We start from the raw sequence: 21979 nt of genomic DNA, 5'->3' as shown, positions 1-21979 counted from the left end.
CCTTTAAAAAGAAATAATAATATAAAGAAAGTCCTAAAAAGTAAAAGCAATGTCATAAAATCCTTTGCAATCTTTTTTTTTTTTTTGCATTTGCATTTGCTATGGAAAGCAAACAAGATTCGTAACACAGAAAAATCTTCCATAAATAGTATTTACGTTATTCAGACTTTCAAAGTGGCACCTCATTGTGTGCAAACAACAACCTCTGTCCTTCAGATACTTCTACAGGGATCTCCATTACTTCAAACACAATTTGAGCTGCCTAAAAAACCTGTAGCTTAATAGCTCATTAATAAAATATCATAGACCTCCCATAATCTTTATGGGCTTCAATCACTATGAATTTTTTTTGAAGGAGAGAAATACATTAAATGAAATGTACAAACATACATATACAACCCTATATATAAATACATAAGTATGTATAAAATGAGATTAGGATTATGAAAACTTGACCAGGTTTAAACCATGCTACATAGATTGGAAAGAATATCCGATACATTTACCATGTATTACTTATTGTTTTACTTATTTGAAAACATTTACTGTGTTTATGCTTTGAAAAGCACCTGCAGCAGCACAACAGGCAGCGTTAGGACAGGCTTCTTTCTGAACACCGCAACCGAGCCAAGCGCCAGGAAAGCAGGAGGGGAGCAGAATGAAGACACTAACTCTAAAGGTTATTTAGGGGAATGTATTTGGAAGGCTACAATTTTATCTTTGTAAATACTCAACCCTGTTAGAACAATTTCAAGTTTGAATTGTTTAGGGGGAAGCAACCCTGACTTCTAGTGTTTTTGAATGTGGTAGCAAAGCTCTCCAAAAGATGAGGAGAAGAAACTAGTGCACGTGAGGAACAAATGAAGCAGTTTGAAAAAAATCGCTCTCTTGCTCTAAATTATGACTGCGTACATGAACTAAACCAAAACCTCCCCAAAACCATACAGGAGTAGAGATCCTTGCTACATACTAAAACAAGTGCAACCTCAGATTTGAATGTCTCGAACTATCACCCTTTTCTCTCCTTTTTTTAATTTTAGCAGCTGTCTAAAAAGCCATGGGGGTAATTTTACAAAGTATAAATTGTACTGCTACTGTAGTTCCCCTCAAAAATACATTTGAGTTCTGAAATTTCCAAACCCATATTACCCTAATATGACTTTTAGGGAGTCTTGGAAAAGTAGCAGCAATGGGTTACGTACCTTAGTAAAATACACACTCAAATTAATCTCCTGTTTGATACAGACTATAAAACAACAGAGCACGAAAAGGCTCTGCGCGGATCCGAACATGGCACTCACTCTGTGAGACCGTAATGAGATCATTTCCCCTTCGGGTTTCTCTAAAGCAACAGGGTGTTCCTAGCTTCACACAGCAATGGTCTGGACAGGAGATGGCAGCACCTGGAAACATCTAAAGTCAAAAACATTCATGAACAGGTGTGAAGAATTTAATAGCCCAGAGAGGAGTGCTGAAATTACCTCTTAAGATAGGCTGGTGAGGTTTGTAGCTGAATTGGAATGAGCTCCCACCACACCATGAATATTAACAAAAATGTGAGGGAACAGGAAAAAACACCTTCTGGTTTGCTTGTAGAATAACTTACTTCTTCCTAGTACTGTCAGTCACTGCTTCCATTCCAACATATGTGCTATCCTTAAAATCAGAGCACTCTAATTGCTCAGATTTCCCATACATTTCTCTAGAACATATATGGTCCAGCTCAGGAATTAGTATTACCATAGTTGCCAAATAAATCTCTGTAACAGAGGAAGCTTCCTCACCTACACTAAGTGTGTAGGAAAGGACCTGGATGCAAGATTTCATCAACAGCCTCAGAATCAAGACATGCTTTTTGGGTTTTAGGGGAAATGGCATGGAATAGTTTGTGTCCATATGGTTGAACCCTCTTCACCCTTCCCTAAAACGGGCGCCAGTATTCCCACTGCTTTTCTGGAAACAGCCCTTGGCTTGTGTCATCCCGAAAACCTTTCCTGGATACAGATACTATAAATCATATAGTCTTGGCTCCCTGCCCCCTTTTTTTTTAAATTAACTGACCGAGAACACTTCAGTGCCCAGAATTGCCCAAACCTTCTAATGATTATATTAGGCATCAATATGTTGCCTCTCTACTGACCTGGGTTCTACTGATTTTTTTTTTTTTTGAAACCATGTATGAGATGCACATAGAGAAATTCAGTATAAATATTCATTACCTTCACTGTTTTCTCACTGCTGGAGAAAAGCACTGAGAAAACACTTTCACAATGCAAAAAGCATTTAGATAACATTACCTAAACACTTTCCATGTCACGGATTTATTATCTCAACATCTTTAAGTTGTCACCATCCAAACCCTTTGCCAAGGCTAATATGCTTCACTATCAAGATTCTCTCACATCCCAATATCATCTCTAACAGCCTCCTCTGACTGTTGCTGCACAGACCACATGCATGGGATGATCTGCGCACCCAGGAGGATCCTGGAGTTCATACACCAAGTTCATACACCTGCATCACTTTGCAGGATGACAGGGCTAAGACACTGCTATGAACACTCCAAGAAGCCAAGGGGAAAGTGCTGCACGCCACATAAGCTGATATTTTGAGTATTAATTACATTGCAGTCTCTTTGTACAGGATCCATGCCCAGGCTCTGCCGGGGGAAAGGCCATGTGCAATGGATGTAACCTTTAATGTGAGCAGGCTACAAACTGTTCTGTGCCCTCTTTCTTGGATGCTTATGAAGTCTTAGAATAAGATAGTCTTGTTCGTTTTGTTTGTTCTTATGACCTTAATAAGGATGGATTTAACTATGTACAGACAACAGAATTTCACCAGAAGAGATATTATAATGTGATTCTAAGCTTATCGGGAGAAATTTTTGTCCTCTGGTTGTGGACAGAAGGCCCCCAAGCTTTTGCCACGTAACTTCTGTAGGGCACAACACGTTCTACAGTAACAGATGGAACATTTTTGTTCCTTTAACCTTTACCTTCATAAAATCAGGTATTTTTTACAAGATGTTAAAACTGTGCTCAGTCTTTAGCTTGTTTTTTTATTATTATTATTAATTTTTTTTTATTCATGGATTATTTAGGTCATTCAGGGATGATTCCTGCTCTTCAAGGACCAAAAATGCCAAAGGAAACCTGGAATAAAAAGGCAGGCTGAATGGCCCTTGTCAAGGGGCCAGACAAGATCAAATAAGATCAATAAATCAAGGACAAGATTTATTCATATATCACATATGCAGAAACATGCAAGAAATGACAGATGGTGAGAAAAACCTGGTCAATAAATCTGTTAATATAGAGATTAATTGGTGAATAATCAGAGTGCAGTAACACAGTTTTACAGCTACACGTCAGGGCTTGAGGACCAGCCCTTTCCAAACAAGCTTGTGTGGGGCCCCGTCTGCACATGGGACATGATTCATCTCTGTAACAGGATGCCACCTGCAGATCACACTACAGGAAACCAACCAGTACTGCTAAATATGCTAAGATCATGCACGTCTTCCTGCTTCTATTTGAAATGCACATACTTTAAAGGCACTTCAGGACTCAAATATTCTCTCTGCAGAGAAGGTTAGATGAACAGAGAAATAATTTCACTCTAAGAAAGATTTAGTATACTTAAACAGAAAATTAGATGTCCTAAGTGGTGCTTTTATAAAAATAAATCTAGTTTTTATTAAATCTAATCAATACCAGATAAAATTCACAAAAGAAAAGAGGTTCCATGCAGGCGGCACAATAAAATTTCTGCAGTGAGGAATCACAAGCAACATTCTTCCCTCAGCAGTAGGTAAATGATTTAGTCAGCATTATGTTCTTGAACGCTCCGAAGTATTACAACGCACAGCTCGAGGCACTAGTGATTATTGAAGGGGTTTTCTTTTTATTTGTGTTACACTTCAGAACAGTGCTGATTTAGAACTACAGCTATTAAGAATTATTTAAAGCTGCAATGCCAAAAGAATGACTCTGCAAGTCTATCACATTCATTATGAGTAGAAATTCATTGTGTTAAGACAAAATACGCTGTGTTGTTAAGGAACTCACAAGTTGTTATGACCATATTTCTATTGTAACATAGGCTATATTCTTTACAGGAAAATTTAAGTCACATACCAAAAGAAACAAAGAACAAAAACACATAAAGGTTATTACAACTACACTGAAGTTAACGCTGAAAACACACATTCTAACATCTTTTAGATTTAAAATTAGTATGTTGTTAAGAAAATCAGGAGCTTGTTTGTATCTGTACCAGTACTGCCACTTTTAAAACAGGAGCACCAGTTGCAAACAGTTATAAAATGGATTACAATTAACTAGAAAATTACCAAAAGGGATCTAATCATTCTTGCTTTAGTATACTAAAAATATCATCAGGTGAAAAAGTATGTAAAAATTTCTGTAATCATTGCTACTATAACCCTTCTGAAATTTCTTCTTGTCTCTCTGCCTTTTGACACAGTATTTGGAATGGACTCCCTTGGCAAACGCATTTCCACAGAAGATGGAATACTCTTTAACCAGGGAATCCAGCCAGATGAGCATTTATATCTATTCCAAGTGACACACTAGATTCATGAAACATACAAGTACTTCTGTTTTTCCACCAGCTATTTCCTAAGAGGTACATGTGGCAGCTCAGAAAGCCCCTTTCTGTCGCTAATCCTAGTATTTTAGTAAATAGTACATACATTAAAAAATAACCCAGAATTCCCACGAACAGTTTTGCTCTAGAGGTCAGGGCTGAAAAAGCCCCTTTTGAATATTAATAGCTTAAAAGTCAAGAACACGCCTGACTAACACTGATGGAGCTTTGCCAACCAACTCTTCCATTTTTTAGCCTAAGGCATAAACTGACCTCTTCTTAACAGCTCAGTAATGCAAAGTTTAAAACCTAGGCTTCCTTAAATTAAGCATACTTTAATAATTCCACTACAGATAACACAGCTATCAATTACTCTGTTCCATAAAGGGGCCTATATTGGCATCGTTCGCTGGCACAGTTGCACTGATTCACCTGTGGCTCATGAGCGTGGAGCTGGAGCACTGAGGAAAACAAGGCTTCCCTTCCCTAGAGAGAAGCTGTTCAGCAGTCCCAAAGAGGGTAAAAACATCAGCCTTTCCTTTCCCATTTGTGTCAGGCTCTTGCCTGCTGCAGGGTTGGGGGTCCTGGAAAGTTGTGCAGCGCCAGGCACCGATCCTGGCGCTCAGCCAAGGCACCTCCGCCCTGCAGGCCGGCCTGGCCGCGCAAACAGAGTTTTCCTGTTAGCAAGGGGAGGAAGGAGCAGGAAATCTTGAGAGCTTTGACATTTGATACACGACAGCTACTAGTGCATGTTGAATACGTAAGAGTCTGCAGAGTCTGGGTGATGAAAATAAGGACTTTTTGTATTAGCACAGATTTTTAGCACTATACTGTACTTGCACTAATTGTTGGCTATCTAATCATGTTCGACTTGTAAATGAGAAACAATACTTAAACATGTAGATAGCAGTATTAAATCATATTCGCAGTAGGGACTTCATTTTCTTAATATTAAGCTTCATTTATGCCTTCTCTATGAGAAAAGCTCTTGTTATCAGCTCTTTGGTAATAGGTGGCAATTCAAAAATCACATTAGCCGATTCTTTTTTTTTTCTTTTCCTTTTTGGTTAATGTCCTGCTTCACATACTCACTCTAAGCCATGAGTACATTTGTCACCATATCTTTGCTCTACTCCTTCCTATAAGATTCAAAAATTACTTAAAGCTTCCTTTTCTTTTCTAGATAATGTCAAAAAGTATCTAAAACCGTGTCTTGATTTTCATCTCACAACCAGGACTGGAAGGTAAAGATCTAGGATCTTTAATAACCTGTTTTTCTTTAAAATAGCCTGTGACCTCCACAGCGATTTGTCAAAAATGATTACCCACACTATTGCTAAAACATGAACTATGAAGTATATGAGCATTACAGTTCTGGAGCTTGTACATAATTCTGTATGCACAATCTGAAACACCACATTTTTATTTAATAAACTCGGCCATCTATTTGTAAATGACATTTGAGTTTCTGCAACTAAGTGCTTCAGGAACTAAGAAAATGCTTCCTCAGTGTGGGAACACCTAAGTGAAACAATCACCAAAGTGCTGTTCAAACATGGGGTGCAGAGACCTCAAAAATTAGCAATTATGGAAAAAAGAAAAGAAAAAAGGGAAAGAAATAAAAAGAGAAAAAGGCTGTCAACCACTTGATAATAAATCTAACTAGAAGCCGTAAAGTATAAGGGGAAATAATTAACACAAACACAAGATGATTCTCAGATTGCTAATAGCTCAAGGGAAGAAAGTGAAGCAGACAGAAAGCCACCACTATTTAAGCATTCTTTGCATCATGTGTTCAAATACGGTAAAGATCTCCCTGCAGTTTTAATACAACCTTTTTCTAAAATCGTAAAAGCTTGTAAGACTGTTGCACATGAACACTAAAAACAGGCTCAAAAAGAGTGAAATCCCAGCCTTGTAAAGGAAAAGACAAACTGTCTTGTCAACGGAAGCTAATTTTTTTAAAAAGCATGCAGTCTCCTGTTTCATTACTGATTTATTTATGAAGCACTACTACAGTAATATCAATCCATAGTATTTCACAATTAATTTTCTTAAATTATTTTTTTCCAGCTAGTCACAAAGATGCTACCCAGACATGCTCACAGGCTCTGTCCCCACAGTGAAGACACCAAACCACAAACATGTAACGTACTTCTGACGAGCAAGTTATAAAAATAAAAACACAGCGTATCAAATGCCACTTCTCTTTTTAGTAGCGCATCCCGATACCTGCTTGTTTTTGCTGTCTGCCAATGTAGGTTAATGCATCCTTGGTTCTTTCAACCCCCCCCCGGATGAAAGCTGAATGCTATTATCCAAAGTAGCATTATATTAGATTAAGGCCATTTATAAAGGATATTCTTGAACAAATATGTCAAACTGGAGGGAGATGAAGGGACATAACCCCTTACTTTGTTGTCATTAAGTTCAGTGAAGATGAAATTACATTTACCTGTTTATTTCACAAAGTAAGTACATCAACAGCGGGAAAATATGATTATCTTATGTTCCTTCCACATAGGAAAATGAGGAGGAACGATATTCTTGGAGTCAAAAAGCTATTAATGCAGTTTTGATGTATGCTTTCAAACAACTGCTTGCAATGCACGCCTCAAGCAATAAGGAGAAATGTAGACATTAAACAATGGGGTCCAGAACGCTAAGGCTAAGTGACACCACGGGCACGTGCCCATTTACCAGTATGAACCAATTATAGATTTCAGGTTTTCCTCTGCCAAGTAAGCTTCAAAACTGGTCACTCTTCGCTGAAGAAGCACCCATGCTTTTAACACACATAACTAGGTTGCCTCTGACTGTCTTCAATTAAAAACCACAGCTGAAAACGCAGTTTGTAGATGGTGACGGACTCTAATCTTCTCTGTTCATTTGTCCCTCAAAATAAAATTTCTGACACCCCTACATGATTACGAAGCACAATACTAACCCTGCACTTAAATTACAAAACAAGAAGGATGAGTTGGACAGCTTTAATATCTCCAGGACTTGCATCTAAGCTTTCAAGTTTGGCAGGAGGATAGCAATACTGAAAAAGAACACATTTGTTGTCCTTTAAGAGAAACAAATTACAACTTGACAGAACTTAAAAATAAGGAAGAAAAAAAAAAAGGCAACACATCCAAATCTTTCAAAATTTCTTTGCTTTATGGGCAACAAAACTGGACAAAGGGCCACATTTTGCAGAGACATCCCCAAACTTCTTTCTCTTCACAATATGCCACTCTTTGCTGGGTTTTTTTGGTAAAAGAGATTGACTGAGATGTAAATACCTACTAAATCACGTTAAACTTAGTGCTATAAGTCAGCTACCAGCTGTTCTTTAGGATGATGGTTTCAGAAAATTATTTCATGTGCACCCAATATGATCAAAATTCTAAATTCTATATTCTAAATTCAATTCTATACTAAAGCAACATGCAGAAAATACTAAAGCCATGGGTAAAATGCATTAATTTATTCACTGCCATACATCTGTGATCTTTCCATTTTCTGAGTAGTTTAGTGACTCATTAATCTCTTTATGTTTAAATAAATCACTGAATCCTCTCCAAATAATTTGGTTTCCACATGCTGGCTCTCATTTGCTATACCTGAAGAGTGAATGCAGTTGAAACAGATACCACTCAAGTCACGTTTAGTAACAGAAAAAGAAGTGCACTATCAGGGATATGAAGTATTAAAAATATAGCCAGGCAATTCAGTCAGCCATATCCCCTGTTTTCCACTCTTCCAGCTCCCAATCATTTCCTGATTTTTTTTTCTTTTAATTACAACTGCATGTTGATATTTATTTCACATTTCATTCATTTCTAGTTCTAGGATTGTTGCTACCTCCATTTCTGAACACAGTCCTTGTTGGCTCTTTCCTGTGCCCCCTAGTCTTCTGCATTTCTATCTTTTCTACATGTAACCTAATGTTCACCTGCCCTGAATTAAATTTGAAAGCCACCATGTCCTATTTCTCCTCTCATTTATTGACTTCAAAGCATCAAAATTGCAGGTTCTGTAACAACCATTTTTCTAGCATTACTCTTCTGTAAGCAGGATTTCACTCCATCTTGCCAAGCAGACACACACACCTCGTTTAATAGATTTTAATCATCCTGCATTACTTTACATTGCTTCGCTCAGTGAACAAAGCCCCTGACTTCACTCTTGATGAGGAGATGTAGAATCACAGGCAAACAAAGATGGATCTGCCAGGCAGGCAAAGATGCACTACGATGGATAATAGCATCACCCAAACCTAGTGAACTGCAGCAGCACAATGTTATAATTTCAGCTGTAAAATTATTTCAAATAAATTATAACTAAAGACATCTCCTGAAACTACATGATGCTCAAATGAACAAATAAAAACTTAAATAAATGAAAAGAAACTGTTTTTTTCTTTACATTAGTCTAAATTGTTCTGTCTTTAACATATACATAGACATACAAAAAAACAGATTCTCTAAAAAAACCATGTGCCAAGAACACAACTCAAGAAAAGGCACATGAGCAGGGACAAATAACTACTATAATCATACTAAATGCAAGAATTATTGTTTTTACTTCCTCCACGTAAATTTATGATGGTGATTATTTCCTTATTTTTTTCCCTTGTAGTAAAAGCAAGCAAATGGCTGCTGAAAAGAAACACACACACACAACCAATTCTATAGTAGAAATATTTTCTATAAATGCCTGGCATACTAATCATATGCTTTTACAAGAACTGAACTACAAATAGTGCTGCAAAGTATGCTTAACCAAACAGAAGGCTTCATGAACTAAAGCAGCACTGTTCTGAGTTATGACACCATGAAATAAAACGATTCCCAGAGAAAGAACGAGTTATTATTTATTCATCTTCAGTTTTAAAATGTGAAAATCCAGAAGTAAGCCAGCTAAAAGCAGTTACCGAATTTTCAGTTCCGAAAATGCCTGAGAACTTTCAGTAAAGCCTAAGCAGGCTTAGTCTCTTCAAAAGCCAGTGCCTGTGTCTTGGCCTATATTGCCATCTACACTGCTGATTCAGGATCTCTGCCAGCTTGAACAATTCCTTAGGAAGGAATGTGCTGCAACCATTAATTTTGCACTCATTTTTCACCCACACAGAGACATGAATAGTTGAAAGGAAAAGCTTCTACTCTAGGCCAGTGCTGCGATTCTAGCTATTGCAACAGTGCATGTCCGTTTGTTAAGGGAGAAGCGAGGCTGGTGGAAACCATTACACTCCAGAAGTTGAAACGAAACAACTCCTGAGATTACTCTGAGCACCTTTCCTATGGAGAAGCACTGGATTATGGAAAGGAAGCAGTGTTACTACAAACAGCAGACTACTGGACAGGAGCCAAGGTACGTAAAGGAATGGGCGAGGAACATCCCCGGCAGGAAATTCTGCCCCAGCATCAGTAACAGTCTCTCCGCAACCTTTGGCCTCGGTTCTTTCATGGTGTGGACAGTTTTTGCATGCAAGCTGCAGCCTCACTAAGTACTCAGCCGCCCTCCAGACCTATTAAATATCAACCCAGAGCTGTTTGGATCCACCACATCCCAGCAGTTAAAGGGAATTTCTGTCTCAGCATCCCTGTCTTCCAACTGAGAGAAAGCTAACAACAGAAAAGAGGCATTTCTCGTTAACGTCCAGCTCTCTTTTCTTGCCTACAGCCTCCGAAGACAGGCACAGTTGTCACAGTCTTGCTGTTTACATGCACCATAAAGGAGAGACCTGCATCCTTCTGCAGGTTCAGGTGAAGGGTGGGATTGTTCCCAGTCCGATTTCTACCATGTAAAACACAGGCACACAAGCAGCTTTTCGAAGACTTGAGCACAACAGCTTGCCTGATCTTACCCACGTCCCCACAGAGGCGTCAGGCCTCCATCAGGCACCTAAATACCTGTCCGCACACATCCTTACCAAGCTCCTTTTTCTTACTACAATCAACTACTGTGTGATATACATTCAATTACTCTGGAAAAAAAAGGACAGGTAAAAAAAGCGGGAGAGCAAAAAGAATGTCATAGTAAAGGGTAAAACATCAGCTGTTTTGTGTGAAATAAAATCTGGTAGGAATGAAAGGAGCAGAGAACATGCAAAGTTGCTTCAGTTTCTCCTTAATGGTAAATTTTCCTCTATATGCAGACCACTTACCCAATTTAATTCGGAAAAACACAAGACAGCTTTGCTAATTTTAGTGAACTTCTCAAAAATATCATTGTAAAATGAGACTGTTTTCAGAGCATCCTGAGAATAAAAGACATCCTTATTTAAAGATAACAAGAGATAAATCCCACAAAAAGGGACAATAATGTCCTTTATTCTGACCTTAATGTCACAGGAATCAAAATTCATTTGTAGAAAAATCCTTACCTGTAGTAAGGCAAGACACGCTTAAATTTTATATGCACAAAATCTGGCATAAAAAAGTAATTGTCTGCACTGAAACTTGGAAAATTAAGGAAATCCTCCAAGTTCCCCCCACAGTTACTGGAAGCCCACATGCTCTGCAAACAATTCTACAGAGCCTTCAATTAGAACTGAAGAATAATGTTTTAATGTAACATCCAAAATAAACAAAACGTCAAATCATTTCTCCTTGATGAGAAAATATCTAATACATATAAATTAAAAAAAGAAAAAGTTTAAGTTGTTCACTTGAAAACCAAAGACAGATTGAAGAGAACTAACAAAAATGGTACACGATGAGGTAGTTATGAACTACTACCTTAAAATATGTGTAAATTCACTTCATTCACAATTTTTGCTGGAAGAGAGGCCATGCTGCCTAGTGACATCACACCTGCATCCTACCCACGGAAACACGGTTACCATAGCAACCGCTGATGCCTGTGTCACTCCCACATAACTGCAGACCCGAAATGAAGCGTGTCACAACCCAAAACAGTTACACACCTGAGAGGAAGACGGAGAAACAGCCTTACTTCAAGAGGGTTAAAACAAACGTCCCTTACATCCCTCCTAGTGCTTTTCTTTGGTTACCATGGACTTAGACATTCCTCTCAGTAATCATACGTGAATTTTACCAAATGCGCCAGTATTTGCAGTCACACTCTGTTCAAGGTGAAGAGCAAAACCAGTCCTGATGGATGAAGCTTTGTTTTTAGGCAGAGTGTCTACTGCTCCTCTGAGAAAATGCAAAGCCTGAAAATCATTATTACTGATAAGAGACCACAATGCAGTTGTGGGGAGATCCACATTTTTTTTTTTTTTTTGGATGTGCCAAAAGACTTTGAGTTAAAATTTCTTAATACAGGGCTTTTTTTTTTTTTTTTCTTTTTTCCCCTTCTCTTCCCCCAGGACAAATGAAAACAATACCAGAGTACACAGGTACACAATTCATAGCAACGTTTAGTCCACAGATGTATGACCAGCGAGTGGGAAATATTCAGGAAATTCTAGCCCACTACAATCCTTTATTCACTCATGAAATGATTCAATTAAAAAAAAAAAACTGTGAATGTGCTTTATTTTTAAAGCATGTCTTTTTATAACAGACACATGAAGGAAATGTGTTAGGGATGTGCTAAGGAAAAAAAAAATCATTAGAGAATGTCATCTTCTAAGAGCGATTCTGAGTCAGATTCAAGGATTTACTTCCAGATTTCTCATCTGTTGCTATTAGAACAGTGGGCAGTTTACTGCGGCTATGCTTTCTGAAATATTCATGCTAGGTGCTTTGGAGAATCAGGCTACTGGAATTTTTTTTTTCTGGCACAACAGACAGACTCCTTCAAATAGTCTTTTTTTAAGTTTTGCCAATAAATCAGTACTACCAGGAATACTTACTTCATAAAGCAGATTTCACAGAACAGCAACAAAGCTCAAAATGACTCAAATCCAACCAAATGCTTTAAAGTGATTTTCATATCACTCTGAAAAGCGAAAATACCTATACTTAAGTTTTATTTCGTTAGCACTGCTCTTAAAAATAACAATAATAGTCAGAAGGGGAAGATTCTCTAGGAGTGCTGTTGTGAGCCCTGGGCCTTCCCCTCCATCTCCGTCGCAGAGCCGGGGGCAGTGCCCATCTGCAGGGCGCAGCCGCGCGGAGGGAAACCTGCCAGCACCTTCGCGCCTGGCGGGGTGGCAGGGCAGCGCCACGAACACGTGTGGCAGCCAAGGGTGCGGAACGGCGCTGCATGACACGGCGAGGGACACGGCGCACGGAGCCCTGCGAGGAGCCTGCGCCTTTTGCAGAGCCCGCATTAAACCTGCAGAATCGGACAGAGCGCTGCAAAACCTGCACAGGCACCATGAGTAATCATGTACCTACATGGTATTCATACTGTAGAAAAAGATCCCAAGCCCACTGCAATTAGACTTTTTTTCTTTCTTCCTATTCTCTATCACAAGCTAATGCTAGTAGAAATGCATTTGAATGTTATTTTTAGGTATGAAAACCACAAATGCAGATTCAAAATAAATCTTCTATTTTATGCGTAACACATTTGAAAAGTAAATCACATGGACACCGTATGTCCAAGAGCAGGAAACAGATAATATGTCAGAATGCATAAAAGATTTTGCTGAATTCCTGAGAACTCGGCTTGTTAGACACAGCGCTCATACGCTGCACGTCACAGCTATTTGCTTAGCTCTCTGACAAGAACAGACTAAAGTAAGCACATGCACAGGAATACTCCCTTCGTCTTTGACAGAGGAGCAGAAATAAGCAGCACCACGGTACTACTTACTGTGTCACTGAAGAAAAGCCCTTTTTGTGCTTTAATTAAAATGGAAGTAGCATAAATAAAAAAGCTCTTAAAATAATGACAGAACATCTAGGGGAAACAGTATTGTTTTTAATCGCATTCAGAATGTTCTAGAGCAGTGTTCAGCAGTAACGTACATTTTACTGCAGTGTGTTCCAAAACGCCGCCTCTCTTGACACACCTACCCAGGGAGCAGGGCACCATCTCTCACTGCTGTCGGTGCTTCACACCATCCTGCCCTGAGTGGGCACTAATAATTCTATACAGATTAAGAGAAGCTAGAAGCCAAACAGCTCAAAGAAAGCAACTGAGTCACCACCTAAAGAAATGTTTTCTAATAAACGATATAAAGAAAGACAGAAATCTAGTTCAGGATCAGGTTTGTCATTATTCTCAAGAGTATTTATTAATGCAACCCTTAAAAGCTACAGACACAAGAAAAAGCTCTTTTCAGCCATATAAATATGTATTCTGTGAAGACGATTCTATAAAATGGCAATTTTTATGGACCATGAGATTGAAGTTTCAGACCCTATGGATTTTAATACCACTGCAGTTTTAATTTTTCTTTCAAAATGATTTTTCTCTAAAACAAAAATGAAATTAGAAGCACAAACATTAATTTGACATAAATACCTTTCCATTTATTACTAAAATTGTTACATTTATTTCACTGGCTGCATTAAGACAAAAATAACTACATCCAGGTAGGGATTTCTTTAAGGTAAAACAAACACTGCAAACATGAATGCACTGGCAAAAATCAACGTTGTGCAAGATTCTGCTTAAACTTCACTCCTATCACAGCATTAGCTGCCAATACTTAAGAGTAAACCAAGACAAATATGTCTCTTATCAGGTCCTTGTGCCCTCAGGACTTCGTTTTGACTTAAGTTCAGCGAAGTAAAATAGGTTTCTTCATCAGCCTCTGTCAAAAAATCTGGCAAATCACAAAAATTTCAAGCACTGGCTACATTTAACATTTGAATGGCAGAACAGCCTAATCAGTCAGGTGTTTGTACCAGGACACACACTAAACTTCTAATTCAAATTTATTGCAAAATTACAAAAAAAAAAAAAAAAAGATTTAAGGTTAGCATGTATTAACACTGAAAGTCTATTTGTTATTACTATACCGCCAGCTAACTCAAAAAGTCCTTTTATCCTATTTACACTTTCTGGTATAAATGGAAACAGAGCTATCTCCTTCCAAGCCTGATACAACTTCTCAAGTGACAAACACTGTGACAGCTCAGACCCCCACCAGAAATTGGCTCTCTACCCACATGTGAAGTCCTTCACTGCAAACATGACTTGAACCATGCATTGCACATACGTAACGACCTTTGAAGTTCACTTCTAATTAGCGCAGGAGTATACTTGAATCAAATTTCTACTGAGGAAGAAGTACTGAACATATGAATGAATTCAAAGGACTTCTACAAGTAGAGAGAGGGCTGATGCTCTGATGAGAGAAACAGGACAGCCTGGAAGGCATGGATGACAACGCAACGTTGAAACTGGAGAAGCGGACACAAATTCCCATCTATATTCTCACGTCGTCATGGTGGCTTTTGGGGAAATTCGACCTGCAGACCACGTAACTATATCTACATTTATCTGCGAAATTACGGTAAGTTTATTAACCATCTTCATAAAGACCTTTGAGAATTCAAATGAAAAACAGCAAATTCAAGGACAATAGTTATGCTCTTGAGGGAGTAAAAGAAGTCATGTTTACATCTTCTGACCAAAGCCCAAATCACCAAAACCAATATGCCAATATTTTTTGTGATTACAGATTATTCTGCTTCAGCCAGGAGCAACGGAATTCAGTAGGAAGCACTCACATATAAAAAGATGTTAAAAAAAAAACTCTTATATTAAAATGATTGGTGATTATCTGGAATTTCATTTTTCCTTGATAATTCACTGCTCTAAGGATCAAAGACCCACCATTTCTTATGCCTTCTGTAGCCTCTTCTGTCTCTAAAACACTGTTAGTTAAGACAGTTAACTAACAGATCAAAAGAAAAAGGCTTTCATAGAATACACTGGAATAGCGCTGTGTAAAAATTAAGTATAAAATTTAGTAAAGTTCAGTGTTTAGGATTGATATTATACTGTAAAATAATATATAAATGACAAAAATTGTGAACTTTTTACTTTTATATTCCTAGTAACTTGCAGTGAATATCAGAATGAAGAGAATTTCCCCCTATTTATATAAATTCCAGAAAAAATATAAAATTATATAGTTTTGCATTTTCTGTTAATATTAATTTCAGCAAGTAGCTACCTAGAGGAAGAGATATTTCTATACAAATTATTCAATGATAAATATGAAATTACATAGAGTTTGTGAAAAACACAGAAACATAAATAATTTTTGTCACGTAATTAAGAGTATGGAAAAAGCCTGCATAAATCTACTGCCAATTTATCTCAGTAAAAGTACTCAAGAGATTTACTGACAGGTTGGCAGCTATATGATGGCCAGACATTTCCAACTAACAATGTTTTACAAAACCAGCTACAAAAGTTTTAATATCTAGTGATGAAATATGATACTTATTTCAACACACAAATAGCCTGCCACCAATTTTAAATGGATGCAATACTTTCCAAAGCTGCTAAGCACATCTTGAAAAGAGCCAAGAGAAGAGCCAAGAGAAGCAGATACAGCTTGGCTCACTCATTTAAGGACTCTAGTCACTCTTTCTGAGCCATTTCACTGATTTGCTCTTGCCCAGCCCCAGGAAAACTCATACAAGTACTTATCTTAAACTGGGGGATAATCTGAAAAACAGCAGGGAACACAAACGTGATTTTTAAGAATAAATAAAAAGACATAGTCAAGACTTTGCTGGCATAAAGATGGAGAATCTTTCCCAGCCCCCCAAATACCTGGCAAAAGCCCGAGTCTAAATTAATGCATGTAAGCAAAAAATCTCTCTCATGAGAGAGCTGCTTTAAACCATTTAAATAAATTAGCTCTTCCAAGTATAAGCACTAGTTTGGATTGTTGGTTGGCTTCCTAACAAGCCCTTTCTAAATAGAAGGCTTTTGAGTAGCCCTAACTGTTTAATCACTACAATCAAAATTTACAGCAGACACACTGAAAACCAATCCTTGTAATTATACATTATCAGTGAGTGCTGAAAACAAGCCATCCATATTCATCTTTTAAAAATCTTTGCATAAAAGTATACAAATAATTATAATACAGAGCACATGAACAATAAACATGAGGTCATCTAAGAAATACACCAAGTGACTTCGGTTATGAAATATTGTGTGTGTTTTGGGTTGGGGACGAGAGTAACTTTTTTTTGCAGTACAAACTTATAGGAAATGTAAGCGAATGTATTTGAGAATACTGATGTAAACAGATGGCTAGCACTGGGAAAACTGGCAATGCCGCCGCGAAAACACGACCTCACTGTAAGTAACAGCTACTGCTGTAGCCAACAACTGATGTCCACATATGAACTAACGTATAGTCCTGTAAGTTAGTTACAGTATACACACTCCAATTGTTGCCAAAGAATTAAACCCTATGAAACAAATTACATACTGGATGCCACACTGCTTTATTTTTCCTAAGCAAAGCCAAGCTTCTTAAACTATGCAAAACATGTCTTGAGAACTTTACAGCCGATGATGATTTTCCCCACAATTTGTTCTTCCAGAACATAACAAAGACTGCTCGTTGAGTACTGTAATATTGATCCAAGCTTGCCCTAGAATTTCCATTTCTAAACTCTTCAAAAAGCAGAAAGGGACCAGCACAAGGATCACTTGGAAAAAAATGGTTCAGATAAATGCCAAATTTTAAAAACTTTTGTACCAAATATAGTAAAAAGGCTGCATACAGGAAAACTATTCCAAAACAAGATACAGCCTCTGGCTTTGTAAAAACTATGTAGATGTAATTTTGAGGTCAGGCACTGCCATCAAATGGCTTTAGCAGGTTCTGTTTTCCTGGTGTTAGCTTTGAGAGTTGCCTTTGAGGAAAGACGGTCCTCGGGGTTCAAAGGGTAATTTAGTTTCTACGGTCCATTAATTTCTTGGCTTATTTCCCCAGTCTGCTCATTAGTGTAAAGCGTGGTGATAAGTTTGAGAACACGGAAGTTAAAATAGTAACTATCAAATTCTTTCACACAATGACTGCAAAACATCTATCGGAATTAAGTTTTGAGGTTTTCTGACCTAGAATTCACACTAGTGGCCTAAACTAGGCCGCACTTAACTCTCAACATTTAACTCTAAATTCACTACCAAGTTAACTGAATACAGTATTCCTGGGTTCTCACAATCACTTGCCCACACTTAAGCCAGTGGCCTCTAAACAAGCAAACTATTTTACTTTAGCTGAATCAGTAACAGATGGAAAAGATACCTTTAATCACAGGGTTAAACAGGTAATTACGAAAGAAATAAGAATCTTCAATGTTATGATTCCCTGACCCTATTAATATTGCAGGCACAAAACACATACCTGGGTTTAGAAGTACAATCATTTGAGCACTTCTAGACACAGATTTCTCTATGATCTCCTCCTCTCTAGAACCACAATTTTGAAACTGTTGAGCTAAAGAAAAGACATTTAGCATCATGGGTGCACATACAAGATCTCTAGCCCTTAAATGGTAGACTCTTTCTACTCTGCCACACTATTAGCTTGGTTTGAACACTAACAGGATTTGAAAACAAACAAAACCCCGTCTCATTGCAGACAGTGGTTCCAAGTCTGAGACTGAGAGCCACCCCTCCCTCTCATACTGAATTTAGCAGCCTGGGCACTCTAATAGCATAGAAAGCTGAGGAGCAGTCAGAAAAAGAGTCAGAATAAGATGCATTCCCATCCTATAGGTCTGGACATGGGCTTTAATTTTTTTTTAAATCAGCTTTTTAGAAGCGGTATAAAACCAAGGAGTTAGAAATACTTTTGTTGGTGCTGTATGCAAAAAAAAAAAATCCAAACTCTAAACAGATTCTGTGAAAAATAAAGGAATAATCTAAATAAAACATGCACGCATTTTCAAAAAAGGTTGAATTAGGCCCGTGTTTCTGGGGTTTGGCTTCCTTGATAGTTGCTGACAAGAGTTACAAACTGCAGCCTAATCCCAGGACACCCGTACGAGAGGTTCTGCAAGCGTTGGCATCCGTAACTCACTGCACTCGTGCGGGTAGCAGTGCCTGCCACCCTGCTACAGAAGAGAGTTTCTTTTCCCGGTGGTAAAATTATTTTCTTGATATTATTTTTCTTTTAAGCAAGTTTTATGCAACAGCCTCTTCCTGACGGAGGGGGAAGGTCTAATAACAAAACACACCTTGCCAGAATACAGCACCAGCTCTATTAGACACTGAATTAAACCCCCTGGCTCCAGCTATCGAGTATGGCACCATTCACAGCGGAGGGGTCCGGAAGGCAAACAGAGCCATTCCAGGTTCACACAAGAGAATGCAATAAAAGCGCCACAGAGAATAAAGACCACTTTTTTCCCCCTCCTCTATTTGCATGAGTCTTCGTTGTGAGGTTGAAACCTATAGGAAAGTTATTACACGAATGACCCCGGCAAGCATTAGACTACTGCTCGGTCTAATTCTTACGGAGCCCAACACCGTTTCACCACCTGCTTCTTCGGCTTCCCATGTATCCATTAATGTCACTTTATACTTAGATTGTGGGATGGCTGCTGTGTTTTAATACACCAGCCTTGCACAATATAATATTGGCAAATGGTAACATACTTTATTGCTTTTGAAGATGCAGATATAAAGGATGAACTCTGCATTAGAATAACTTCTTTCCTTGAAAAGGGATCAGACTACCTGCATTCCTTGCTTACTTTCAAGAACAAACACCTTCCAAATATTATTAAACCGATCTGGGTGGAACTGCCCAGCTAACATTTTTCAACTGCAAGCAAATGTTTTCAGAACGCAGCTGAAAAGCTAGTATTATCAAAAACATATTTAAAATAACTCTAAAAATGATGGTATGTGCTATGATGACAAGGACAGATCAAGGTGCCAACAAGAAAAATCTAATCAAAATTAGCTGGCCATAAAATAAAATTTTATAAAGTCCCCTAAAAATATGACACTTTAGAAGGGTTTCTTGAAGTACAAGTTATACTGTATTGTGCCAACAAAACCATCCCACTAAAAAAAATTTTAATTCCAAAAAAAACCCCACAAATAAAATTGCGATGAAAAGATCAAGACAAACACATACACAGAGATGCATTTAAATTTGTATTATTAATTCAAAAGAATCATTCATACAAATTCTAAAATATTCACATGTTGGGGAACAAAGGAATATATATAATAGCATATATATGTATTATATATAATTATATAATGTAATGTATACATATAATACATATGTGTACATATACATATGTAATGTATTACATATAATAATAAAAAACAAGGCAACTCTCTTCATCCTATGAAGAGAGTGAAACATACGGCGTACTTCAGAACTTAATATCACACTGGGAAAATTTTAAGATTTTTACAGCTACATGATTGGTACATAATTAACAAATTCATCACAAGAAGGTGTGAATAAAAAGCAGCCAGGAGAAGATACTATAGCATAAAAACAATTTCTGCTTTTAAATCCTCTGGCACATACAAAAGGGTTTAATGCATGTTCAGGATTACGGAATTGCTTTCCAGGTGGAAAGTCCAGAAGTGAATTAGGTAGCTGATCTGAACACAGTGCCAATTAAGACTTTGCAGTCTATCACACATACTTATAATCCAAACATAGCCAATACCTAATTTTAGAAAATAATCCAAAAAGAGGCTCTATTTAAAACGGAAATTTCAATTCCACATTCACACCAGAAAGCTGAAATCGCACCCCTGGCAGGCTACTCGGCTGGGGGGGGGGGGGGGAGAGTCTCTTTGAAGCTGCTCATGAGTTTGGAATGTACAAATGAAGATTATATCCTAATTCTGCCAGACAAGGAAGTAAGGACATAGCTTTAAACAATCATGTGGTTACAAAGGCTTCATGGAATGCAATACTCTGCAATGTGTACCTCGAGTGTTCTTTAAATAAGAACTCCAAGTGATCAAACTTCAGCTGAGAGAGTCAGAATACTACCAAAATCAACACGATGTTGTAACGCAACTGAAATATTCGCTTGAAATGAGTTTCTTGTCTCATCATTCACCCTTGTTCAGAACACAGTATCTCCTGCAATAAAAGTTTACGCCTTCAGCCTGGGTAGACTACAACGAAGCGCTCGTTTGCACAGAGCGGCAGGGTGAAGACACAGACTGGAAGGAAGCTGCAGTGAGACCGACGCAGAGAAGCACTGACCAGGGCCAATGCGTTGCAATCCCAACTGCTGCTGCTCCTGCCACTTCATCACGGCTGAGGAAGGGGGGAAACAAGTGGCCGAAAGGCTCAGGGCATCTCTGTGGTAAATTCCATAAAGGCCAGACACTACATACTAGTAAATACATTACATGCATTATAATACACATTTATGTCCTGTATCAGTAAGTTTATGTGGACTGAGAGAAATGAACCAACCAAATTATTTTTTCCTTATCATGGGATTGTCACTGGTTTCACTTTCCATGCAGTCTCTCTCACAGTAAGACAACTACACTAGGACATTTTTTATTTGTAAGTAATGAATTCCAAAGGAAGATAACTAAGCATTGCCTAAGTGTTCATTTTGCTCCATGATTTTAAATTTTATGACTTTTTAAAAATTTTTATTCTTTTGATTATGTTAAAATACAGTCTATACTGGAAGACTGGGTCCACGGTTGGGGTTTTCAGGTACAGATATATGCCAGCAGAATTTAACTATTCAAACACATATTTGCACAGCATTATTTACACAAGCAAGCCCAGTGAACTGTGGGCCTGAGAGCAGGCCTACTCACCCAGCAGTGAAGCACTTCACAAATTTTGATCTTTTAGCACTACTCTTTGGCTTAGAAAATTTAAACTAAACCTAGCTGCTGTCATTTAGGCTTTTATGGAAGATACTTCCACGGAAAAAATGTGCATTTATCTAACTACGAACAAAAAGGCAGCTTTGCCTGCCTCTTTCATGTGAAAATTATTTCCCTTACGCATAAAAAAAAGAATACTGGAAATACGTTTCTCTATCTAAAAACATACTGTACCAAAAATATAATGTGTCTGCATGTGCAATAACGGTCCCACAAACAAAAACAGCCTATAGTCAGCTGTAGGCATTACATTTTTGCATCATACCTAGAATTTGCTTCAATATAAGAGGCCTCTAGACTAAAGCATAAAGCAAAAAAAGCTTGAGTTGTTAAAAAGAATCAATTACAGATGTTTCATCAGTCTTAAGGCAACTGTATAAAGGCAGGACTTGAATACAATTTGATCAGCGTCATTCTCTGGTACAAAGAAGAGGCCGTCCAGCAGCAAGAGAAGCCATTCTCGGAGGAAATCCCTTCTGCTTTATTGACAACACAGATAAAAGCCTCTCAGATAGGGTCAGGTTTGCATGTTCAGCAAGAAAGAAAGTCAAGAGAGCTCTCCACTCCCACTTTGCCAGGAAAGGCTGTATATTAGGCTATTAGCTAGTCAGATACATTATTTTATAGCTAG

At 37.9% G+C, this 21979-nt stretch overlaps 1 protein-coding gene across 1 annotated transcript in view; it reads right to left on the bottom strand.

Moving 5' to 3' along the window:
• Window positions 1-21979, bottom strand: part of MED13L (mediator complex subunit 13L) — a 177858-nt gene that overhangs the window by 56009 nt on the left and 99870 nt on the right. The gene's annotated exons all lie outside the window — the stretch shown is intronic.

The sequence above is a fragment of the Tinamus guttatus genome, unplaced genomic scaffold, assembly GCF_059628265.1.
Source record: "Tinamus guttatus ecotype Peru unplaced genomic scaffold, ASM5962826v1 Tinamus_guttatus_pri_ptg000628l, whole genome shotgun sequence".
Taxonomy (NCBI): domain Eukaryota; kingdom Metazoa; phylum Chordata; class Aves; order Tinamiformes; family Tinamidae; genus Tinamus; species Tinamus guttatus.
This window is presented reverse-complemented; position numbering and strand designations above follow the sequence as displayed.